A 9,774-nucleotide genomic window follows, 5' to 3' on the forward strand; every position below is an offset into this window, starting at 1 on the left:
TTAAGTGTGCTGGCTATCACAAATGTCAAAAGCAGAAGGGTAACTTATTTTACCTTCCTTCTTCCCTGCTTTTCCTCACATTTAAGAACCTTCTATGTTTGGCTAAAGGAAAAAATTTCACCACCAAGAGTCCCTGTTTAAATTCTCAGTGCTAGCCCTCAAGGTCACACTGAGAAGGCATGACATTGCCAGGTTAAATATAGCACTTTCTTTGGTGATGGCCTCTCCTTTCATGTCACTCGTGATCTGACAGCTTTCATCAGCTGAATATACACTGCTAGAAAAGTGAAATTTATGTGGGTGAAAGAGGCCAGTAATGGATCAGGGCATCAGTTTGAGCATGGAAAAGCAACAGCAGAGAAAACATCTCTCTTTTACTTCTCACCAAGGTCTGGAGCAGTTGCAGCTTCAGTACCTTTTTGTTCGAGGGACAGTGAACATTTGAGCTTCTCCTCCTTTCCTGAACAGAAACTTTCCCAATAAGCATCTCCTAAAGGCTCCATTTTCCAACACTCCAGTGCAAGGAAAAACCCTGTGTATGGAGTCTGTCTGTTCCTTTTTTTCATTTGGCAGCACCACAGCTGAACTTCGCTATCTGACAATCTGCGGGAAGCAACCCCTACCACGCTGCCATGGCACCAGGAAGAGGAATTATTGTCCCTGCCTCAGGATGCCAAGCCAAAGCCTACCCAAGGTAACCAGAGTTGGTCTCTGACCTCAGCAGGCTTTGTGTCAGGCCACAGGAATGTGTCAAACATCATGCAGCAGGTGGGTGGCATGGTCAGGAGCTTATCTGTGATCAACTTGGTCTCAGTCCAGTGTGCTGAGTGAAAAAATATCCTGCCTGCTTCAAGGCTGGTGCTTGCACAAATTGCAGGATATGCCTGTATTCAAAGGGTTGTTATGCAGAGAGATCAAAGAGGTTTGAAAGCCTAATAAAATGGTGACCATCGGTGAGTTCATGCACCTGTGTGTTGGTAAATCAACTGGTACAAACAGACTAAAAACCCATCAATTCCTGAGTGATTTCTAGAATAAGTGGAGAACATAAGAGCAGGTGCTCCTAACTAAATAGCTGAAGGCATGATGCAGTAAAAACACTGAAAATAATAAACTTATTACTGCATTAAGAGTCCAAAACAAAATGCTTATAAAATAGTGCCCTGCTTAAAAAGTACTGAAGGCAGAAATAAATGAAATTAAAAATAAAAAAAACAAACCAATGAATGAAAGAGAAAGTCAAATCCATGGATTCAAAACAACAGAGTTTCTGATTTAGTGAAGTCATTGCAAAGCAAACTGGAAGGTAAGACAGGAAAAAAGTTATTGTGAAATTTTTAAGGTCCAAGAAGTTGTTTGAACCAAGCAACCACGTTTGTGGAAATGACACTTCATCTCTGGTAAAGCCCATGGCTAAGGGAGGGAGTTAAAATAAAACACAAACAAAACGTCAATTGCAAATGAAGAGGAATGAGGGTGCACAGACTGACAAGAGCTGGTGGGGTGTGTGCAGAGAGGGGAACTGCAGGACATTTCTCAAAGGTCTTAAATTCAGCCAGTTCAGGAGGGAACCAGTGGGGTCTGTTCCACATCAAGGGACTATTTGGAATAATTCATGAGGAAAAGGACTTTGCAGAGGTACTGAATTATTATTTTGGTTAAATCTTCTCTGCAAATGATGCTGTGCTGATATCCATGTTGGACCTAATTTTTTTGAAGACAAGAAAGCACATGAGCTGTCAGAATGTGAAACTCTGAAAGGGGAAACATTGGAACAAATTGATAAACTAAACAGCAGCATATCAAAAGGACCTCGTGGCTATATATGCAAGGGTTTGGAAAGCATTTGAAATTGAAGTGGCTGTGCTGATAGCAAAAATATGCAATTTGTTGCTGGAGTCAGATACGCTGCAGGACAGGAGGGTAGCAACAAGCATTCCTATCTTTAGGACAGGCACAGGATTAATCTGAGGTATTGTGTACTGAAAAGCCTCATTCCACTTCCACCTTAATTGATTGAAACTAACAAAAACTAGATTTACATATAGAAGAGAATAAAAAAGAATTGTAGCATTTTTTAAAAAAATAAAGTTGTATGATACATGCTCTTTGAAGCATCAAGCTAAAAGACCAAGTAAACCAACCTGACAAATCTACATATATAGGTATTTATATATTGTATTAAGTTCTTTGACAAATTAAAATTGTGATAGAATAGGTAAATTATTATTACAAGCTGGAAGCTGGTTAAGAAAGAGAAAACAGAAGCTACACATGAATGATCCTTTTTCACAGCAAAATATTAACAGTCAGGCTGTCCAAGAACTTAGACCTGCTTTACTGAAATTATTGCTCTTAGAAAAAGAGAATAAGGATTAAAGTATTTCATAGTATGTTAATTAAGTTGGGAGAAGCTAACATTTGGGTAGCTAATGGAAATTAATATTGGCTGAGTCAGAACAGTCACAGGTAGAGTGAAATATTTGGAAGCCTTTTGGATTCTAAGCCAGCTGTGGCCACTCATTATGGCATTACAGTGAGCAACCCTATTCTGCTCTATTACAGCAGCAGTCAGGAAAAAAAAAAAGCCCAAACCAAATAGACAACCCAAAACCTTCACTAGCATGGGAGGAGTAAGGGGTGTTAAAATGGAAATGACTTTATTGTTCGTTCCTTCTCTCCTGGTGGGTTAAATGAGTGGCACCTATACAATGAACTGGCTGTTCCAGTTGGGCTTTTCATTTCACATAATAGAGAGGTATCAATAACACTGAAAGACAACTGATTTAAATAGATCAAAGGTTGTCTGGAATATGATTTTCCAGAGAAAATATTTAATTAACCTACTGATTTCCTGCTACATGCTATCACTAAGGTACTGAACTCACTGGGAGGCAAAACCAGATTAGTTGCTTATCTGGCCAGTGAGTACATCTGCAGCTTGTCCAAAATCTCTAGAGGTCAGTTTATCTAGAGTGTCCAGAGGTTTCCATCTGGGGAGGGAGGTGAGGAGATCTCTTTGCCATTTGGAAAAGATCTCTGGGGAGAGAGCAAACCCAAGCTGATGGGCATAAAAACCTTTTACCTGAGGGCAGTGCAGATATCTAGGGCAGCATTCACTACACCTGCCTTTTTGGTAACCAACATTGATCAAAACGCCCTACAGGATGAGACAAAACACCTGTCTGATCCAATGCTGTAATCATTATGTTCTAATGCTGAACATAAGTGGATGACTGATGCCTTTTTGAATAGGAAAATAATGAGCAATGAGAACAAATAACACAAATTCTCTTAATTATTCATGCTAACATTCATGAAACTTTTGAAATGTGTGAATATTTTCATGAATAAATCATTGGTCACTGGCTTGCTTTAAAGGATTTCAGAAATAATAGCGGAACAAGCTTGTTGCCATTACTCATGAACAAAGTTATGAATAATTTTCAATATATGACTGCTCTGTTTTCTAATTGACTGAGCATGAGACAGATGAGTTTAAAACAGACATCAGTAATTCGTTGCAAAGCTGAGAGAAAATTTCTCAGGAACCTATGAAAATGCTATGGTCTATATCAAAAACTTATTTTTTCCCCATGCACAGTTTTTGCTAATTTTTTCTTCTTACAAGGTGGAATGGATTACAAAAGAGAAGGATCTAATCTTCATGTTTGAAGATCATCCTATCTGCACAGAACTAAAGAGATCTTTATATATTCAGGCTACCTGAAAATCCTGAGCCAGAGAAATCACTAAGCAAGAACATTCTTTTCAATTATAGGTTTATTTTATCACCTTGGCTTCCAACACTAATTTTGGCAATGATTCAGAAGAAAGACCTATGGAGATATTTTTGTCTCATTGTACCTCTCTCAAAAAAAGCCAAAAACCCCAAACAAAACCAAACACCAAACCGTAAAACAGATGCAACCAAAAGGCTAAGAAAAACCACACATTGCTACAGTTTACTCAGAGCTTTTCTAAGAGCTTGAGGGAAACCCTGGGAAATGCTGATTTACAGAATTTCTTGCCTATTTATGTTGTGGCTTCTCACAGAGATCGTTATTGCCATCGCTGCAAGAGGTGCCCCGTGCTATTCCCAATGCCCATTATCACATTGCATTTCCCTTTCAGTAGAGTCTGATGAAACAGAGCTGTTCCATGAACAGTTGTCAAAACACTGGCATATTCTAATTACAATATTTGCTATGTTTCTCTGAAAGTCAAATTCTGAGCTCAATTGCACCAGAATAAACCAGACACAACTAAAATCACTGGAGGCACCCTTGATTTGAAAGAATGTAATTAAGATCAAAATCTAGCCCATGGAGTCTCAAGAAATACTGGAATGATGGGAATCAAAGAATCATCTTGTCAAACAGAACACATGCAGCAGACTCTGAGCAAAGCAGCTGGCCCTAAATGTTCTTTCATTTAATCTGTATCATACCCTTAAAAACAAATACATAAGGCACATGGACTACTGAAATCCCATTGCACATCTTAGTGGCACTGGCAAGCATTCTCTAGGAAGTGCTTGATGGAAATGAAATTAAACTCACTTCATCCTATCCTATACCCCTGGAATTTCAAACTGTGCTATATGAGAGATATTCTTTGGAAGATGTGCTGATATATAACCCTTTCTATGGGGAATAGATGGTGTTAGACATAGGTAATAATATAGATTATGAGGTGGGACAGGCAGTCCAAAACGACAGACAGCTTGGCAGCCTAAAGCAGTTTTACATAGCAGCAAGCTCAGGGTGTATGGGAAAAGGAGGCAGCCCATTAATGCAACTTCAGCAGTGGTCTCAACTTTTAATTCTGCCCACTTCAATCAGGGAAGTGTAGGAAGGTGGTGGGATAAGTCAGCAAGGGATCCCTCCTCGATTTAATGTGGAGAGCTAGGGAATGCAATCTGCTAGGCACAGGTGTTTGGCAGGCAGCTGGTGGGACGTGGAACTGTATTTCTTGGGCAGCTCTGACACGGGAAAAGCTGTGGAGACCTTGGCAAAACTGAAAGCTACCTCTGCCAAAATACAGGAACTGGAAAAGATGGGTAGGTGGTGTATGGGGAGTCTAGTTTAGCCACAGGAGTTCTCAGTGCTTGGCTCTTTCTGCAGCCTGGTTCTCAGAGATGGGAATCTCTAAGATGGATCTAACAGGGCTTGAAATGCTACCACACAATTTAATGCCAAGATACGTTAAATACCAGCATACAATTTAAGGCTACAAGCATTTGTGGAAAAGTTATCCCTGTCAATCATATGAGCTGCATCTAAACCCCTTCAGCTTTCCTTAGCCTGATTATTGTTGCCTATCCCATCCACCCACCTAAACAGCCAGTAGAAGGTCAGGGCAGCAGTTTCACAAGTGAGTAATCCTCTTCTGTGCCTTCAAATCTCTCAGAATTAGCTGAGAGTTGCCTCAAGCTGCGAAGCTCAAAGCCAGAGAGATCCAAAATTTCTGAAAAATGGTCAGACATAGTCTGAGCTTCCCAGCTTTAATTTCTTCCCACTCTTTACTCCACAGTTTAACCCACCCAAGCCATAACCTCCGAGTGACCAAACCAGGATCAGCTGAATCAACTGAACATTAGCTGCCCTTTTTTTCTGCTTGGGATTTAGAAGGGGGAGGATCTGACTGGCAACAGACACTGGGAAGAGTGGAAGAATGTCTTTTTCTCATACCCCTTGCTTGTCTCCCTGTGCTGTAGCTGTCTGTGAAGCCTCACATTCCTTGGTGCCGGGGATGCTCTTCCTCGCCTGCCTCTGGCACTAGAGGGCGCGGAGATCTGGGCTCCGGGATGGAAATAAAACTCCGCGGCTTCCTACTTTGCCTTAAACTGAACTCAACTTTCAAAGAGGTCTTGATTTCACAGAAAGGCAATTGGCTTCATTTTTACTGGCTTGTCTGAGTTCCCCATGCAGCATTGCTATGGAAACAGGGCCAGAAAATACATCTTTTGCATGTAGGTCATGATATTAGTGGAGAAGGGAAAGCTGGGTGAACGGGTGAGTGGGTTACAGGAGTGAAGTGGGACAGAGCGACCTCCTGGGATTATATTAACAGCAGTGAGGGATTTCATAGTGGGTGTCCTCAAAAGGCTTTTGAATGAGACACCAAACGGGCTGAAAGAGCCTAGCATTTTGAGTAGCTGAGAACCATGATGCACACACAGGGATTCAGCCCAGAGGTGACAACCAAAGTGACAGTGGGCACTGGTCTGAACACCCAGGAGGAAAAAAAAAAAGTTTTCTTTTTAGATTCTGTTTTTAACTGATGGCCTCAGTTTCCTCCTTTCAGTGTCTGTGTCTCCATCCTGGATGGTGACAGAGCACAGCCAGAGTGCTGTACCTTCTATCTCCTTAGGACATTTTTGATCACACATGGTCCAGGTCTCCCTGAGCTCTGCCCAGGTGCGGAGTTACAACCATTTGGGTACAGGATACTACTCAAAATCCTGCGTTTGGATGGGAGAAAAGCATGACCTGTCCTTTTTATCATTTTGCCCTCCATCCAAAGCAAGTTGGGGACATCCTAGACCCCCCTCTCCATGTACTGTGCCTTGTTCCCAACTGGACAACAATGCAGAAATCAGAGTGCTGAGGGAGGGAATGGAGGGGGCAGCTCAGTGGGGCACAACAAACCAGTGAGATTACTGCACTTCTTACTCTCCTGGTGCAAAAGCAAACAGTCCAGGCTCCTGCAGAGGGGAAGTTCAACCAGACTTACACTCCAAGAGATCCTAAAGGAAAGAGGAAGAGTATTCTGTATAGCTTAGAGAGGTTTATAGATGAATCACCGAGAGCAGCTGGTGTCATAAACCACACAATCAAACTGGTGTGTATTCAGACAGGGGTTGTGATTGCAAGTGATGCAATACCATAAAGGCAGACAGCATGCATACTTCTGCTCTCCTGTATTAACCTTCCTTATCCTTTTTTATAGTTTGTGGATTTGCTTTATCCCCCCAAATAGCTGCAAGAACAGGCTGTCAAGAAGAGGTTAGACCTTCTTTTTTGTCCTTGCCTTTTTCTTTCTGCAAAGAGAATATCTTCCTTAAGGGACAAGGACAAGCCAGTGTGTCCCATTTTTATGTATCAACACACTGGTTGATACATAAAAACGGGAATAGATGTCATTCTGGCTAGATTTGCAACAAGAATTTCCAGCTGGAAATAAAGCCATCTCCTTGCCCTGGGAGGAACTTTAGCAAATCAAAACAGTAAGAATAAACAGTCTTACAGGGATGGGAAGAATCGTCCCTTGTTCTTCACCCAGCAAAGGGTGGGGAACACCATGGGCTGGTGGGGATGAGTTACAAGCCCCCGGAGCTGGCAGCAGGCACAGCCATTCTCCAGGGGCACCTGGCATCAGGGCCCTCGGGCTGGGCTGCCCTGCAGGGGAGAGCAGAGGAGCTTTCAGCCTGCCTTTCCCCATCACCCTGGTATTGGGGCAGCCTCCGAGCCTGCCACAGGGCGGACTGGTGGGAAGGTGCAAAGCTAGAAGTGCCTTAGCTGGAGGGATGGCTAGAATCGGCTTTTGCCCGAGAAGAAGCAGAAAGCACTTAGTCCCTTCAGAGCCCCCGATACAGCCTTTTTGTGGGGCTGCCCCAGGACCTCGATGCCCCAGGGCTGTTTCTGGGAGGAAATTTTTCTCCCACAGCTTCATCGGAGCTCCCTCTTAAAGTGTCATCTCGCTCCTTCTGGCCCTAAGCACCCCATGGTGGCGGCACGGGCGGAAGGAAAGGGAGCCCAGAGGCACGGCCGGGACAGACACAGCCCAGCCGGGGCAGAGGGACGAGCCGGCCCCGACCCCGGAGCATCCTCTCCCGCAGCACCCCGCTTCCTGCTCCGGGGAGCGAAGCCCAGGGCGAGGATGCGGGGAAGCAGGGCCGCAAATGAGCCGGGGAAAGCCCGGACCCTCCCCACCTCCGGCGGCGCCCCGAGCCCGCTCCACTCCCCGAGCAGGATATGAGAGATGAGGCAGCGGGAGCTGCTGCCGGGCACAGCGGGGATTCTGGGGGCGAGGGACGGCGCCGGCACAGTGGCAGCTCCCTCCCCGGCACCCCGCATCCCTCCTGGCCCCGCAGGACAGGGATCCCGCCCGCCCCGTCCCTTCCTGCCCGCCCGACAGCGAGCGCGCACCGCGGGCAGGCTCCGCTCCCCGGGGACGGCTCCGCTCCCGCTCCCGGTGACATTTCTGCAGGAGTCATCGACAAACATGTCACAGCGGGATTTGGGAACGGTAGCACGGCAGACGAACCTGTGTCGGAATGTAGCTTTTGTAATAAAACCCCCTGTGTACAGCGCTTGAAAAATGTGAAGGTTTCTCTAACTCAGGCTACGGTGTCTCTCCCGCTATGCCGTGACAGGCTCGGTTCTGGGATTAATATCGCAACAGAAACTCGACAGAGAAGGGCTCTGTGCTGGGGACAATCGCTTTGCCTAATCTCCTCTCGCTGCTTTGCACCGGTGGCCCGCTCAGCTGCGACCCATTCAGCAAAAGTTTCCCTATGGTCTGTTCTGCTTCTTCTGCCAGGAAGCAAAAGCTCGTTTCTTAGACATTATTTCCTTGGCGGGAGCTTTCCTACGACAGCAGCGGATGAAATCCTAGGTGCGGCGAAGAAGGGGCGGAGGGTAGAGGACGTGAAAGAAAAGCCAAGAGAAAAAAAAAAAAAAAGACAAAAAAAAAAAAAAAAAGAAGATGGAAAGAAACAAGAAAAAAAGAGAGAGGAAACGTCAGTAAAAAGCAAAGCTTTCCTACCTGTGATCCAATTAGCAGAAGTTGCATCTCATCCCGCTGCAAGCGGCTCGCTGGAGCGGCGGCTGCGGAGCGGCCCCGGCGGCGGCGGCAGAGGCATGCGGGCTGCGCGCCGTCAGCGCCCGCAGCCAGCGGCTTTATCTTCCTCTTCCATATCTTCCACGAGGAGGGAGGGGGGTTGGGCCGGGGGAAATACAGATCGCTCGGTACCGTGATAGTGGGGGGAAAGAATAACAGGTTGGAAGCTTTAAACGAGAGGTGGCATCGTCCGGGCTGATGGAGTTTTTGTCTCTCGCTCCCTCTCGCCCTCCCACACCCACAGGCACACACATATACACACACACCCTCGGGAGTCGCTGCTTCAGTTCAGCCAAGCTGAGCTTTAAAAAAAAATAAAGAAAATAAAAGAAAAGAACAATAATAGTACTATCAAACCTGACTTAAAGGTTTAGACAAAACTGTAGTAATTAAAAACGGGTGAAGCCGGGACTCGCGAGTGAGCCGGTAATAATTTACACTTCCCCGGCGCTCGTGGGGAAATGAGAGTGAGCTGCCGCCCTCGCTGGGCTGGTGGCGAGCGAGGGAAGCGGGTGCCTAGGTGAGCATCTCGGGTGAGCGTCCTCGCCGGGTGCTGCGGCTGTGGGTCCGCTCGCTGACCGCCCGGAGGGGTGTGCGGGGGTGTGTGATGTGTGCGAGCGCCAAGTGGGCTCGATTAGCTGCAATGGGAAGGCAATTTCTGCAGAGAACATTTACAATTTTCTTTCAATATGACAGGATTAGTTGCTGTTGAAGGCTCTCCTCCAATAAGATCGCACTGCTCTCTGATTTGGTGGCTTTGCTGAATAGAAATTACTGGTTCTTGTTATCTCTCAACACACTCTCCCGTCTTCCTCATCAGGCACTCCCCTCTTTCTCATCACAAGTCTTTATCTACAATTTGCACATCAGAACTACTTTTTTTTTTGTTTTGTTTTTTCAATTACATTCTCCCCATCTTTCCCTGCA

The 9,774-nt window shown here is 45.4% G+C and overlaps 1 protein-coding gene across 6 annotated transcripts in view; it reads right to left on the minus strand.

Moving 5' to 3' along the window:
- Window positions 1-9,337, minus strand: part of CHRM2 (cholinergic receptor muscarinic 2) — an 89,588-nt gene extending 80,251 nt beyond the window's left edge. For 2 of the 6 annotated variants that reach the window (XR_014616202.1, XM_084206815.1), the window contains exon 1: window positions 8,773-9,337. The gene's annotated coding sequence lies outside the window, so the exon portion shown is untranslated. Of the gene's footprint in view, window positions 1-5,337; window positions 5,403-6,677; window positions 6,752-8,772 lie in introns of those variants that run through there. The other 4 variants (XM_084206816.1, XM_084206819.1, XM_084206818.1 and 1 more) reach the window with 4 other exon arrangements.
- Window positions 9,338-9,774: the final 437 nt, after the last annotated feature.

Source organism: Fringilla coelebs (genome assembly GCF_963513975.1).
Source record: "Fringilla coelebs genome assembly, chromosome: 5".
Taxonomy (NCBI): Eukaryota; Metazoa; Chordata; class Aves; order Passeriformes; family Fringillidae; genus Fringilla; species Fringilla coelebs.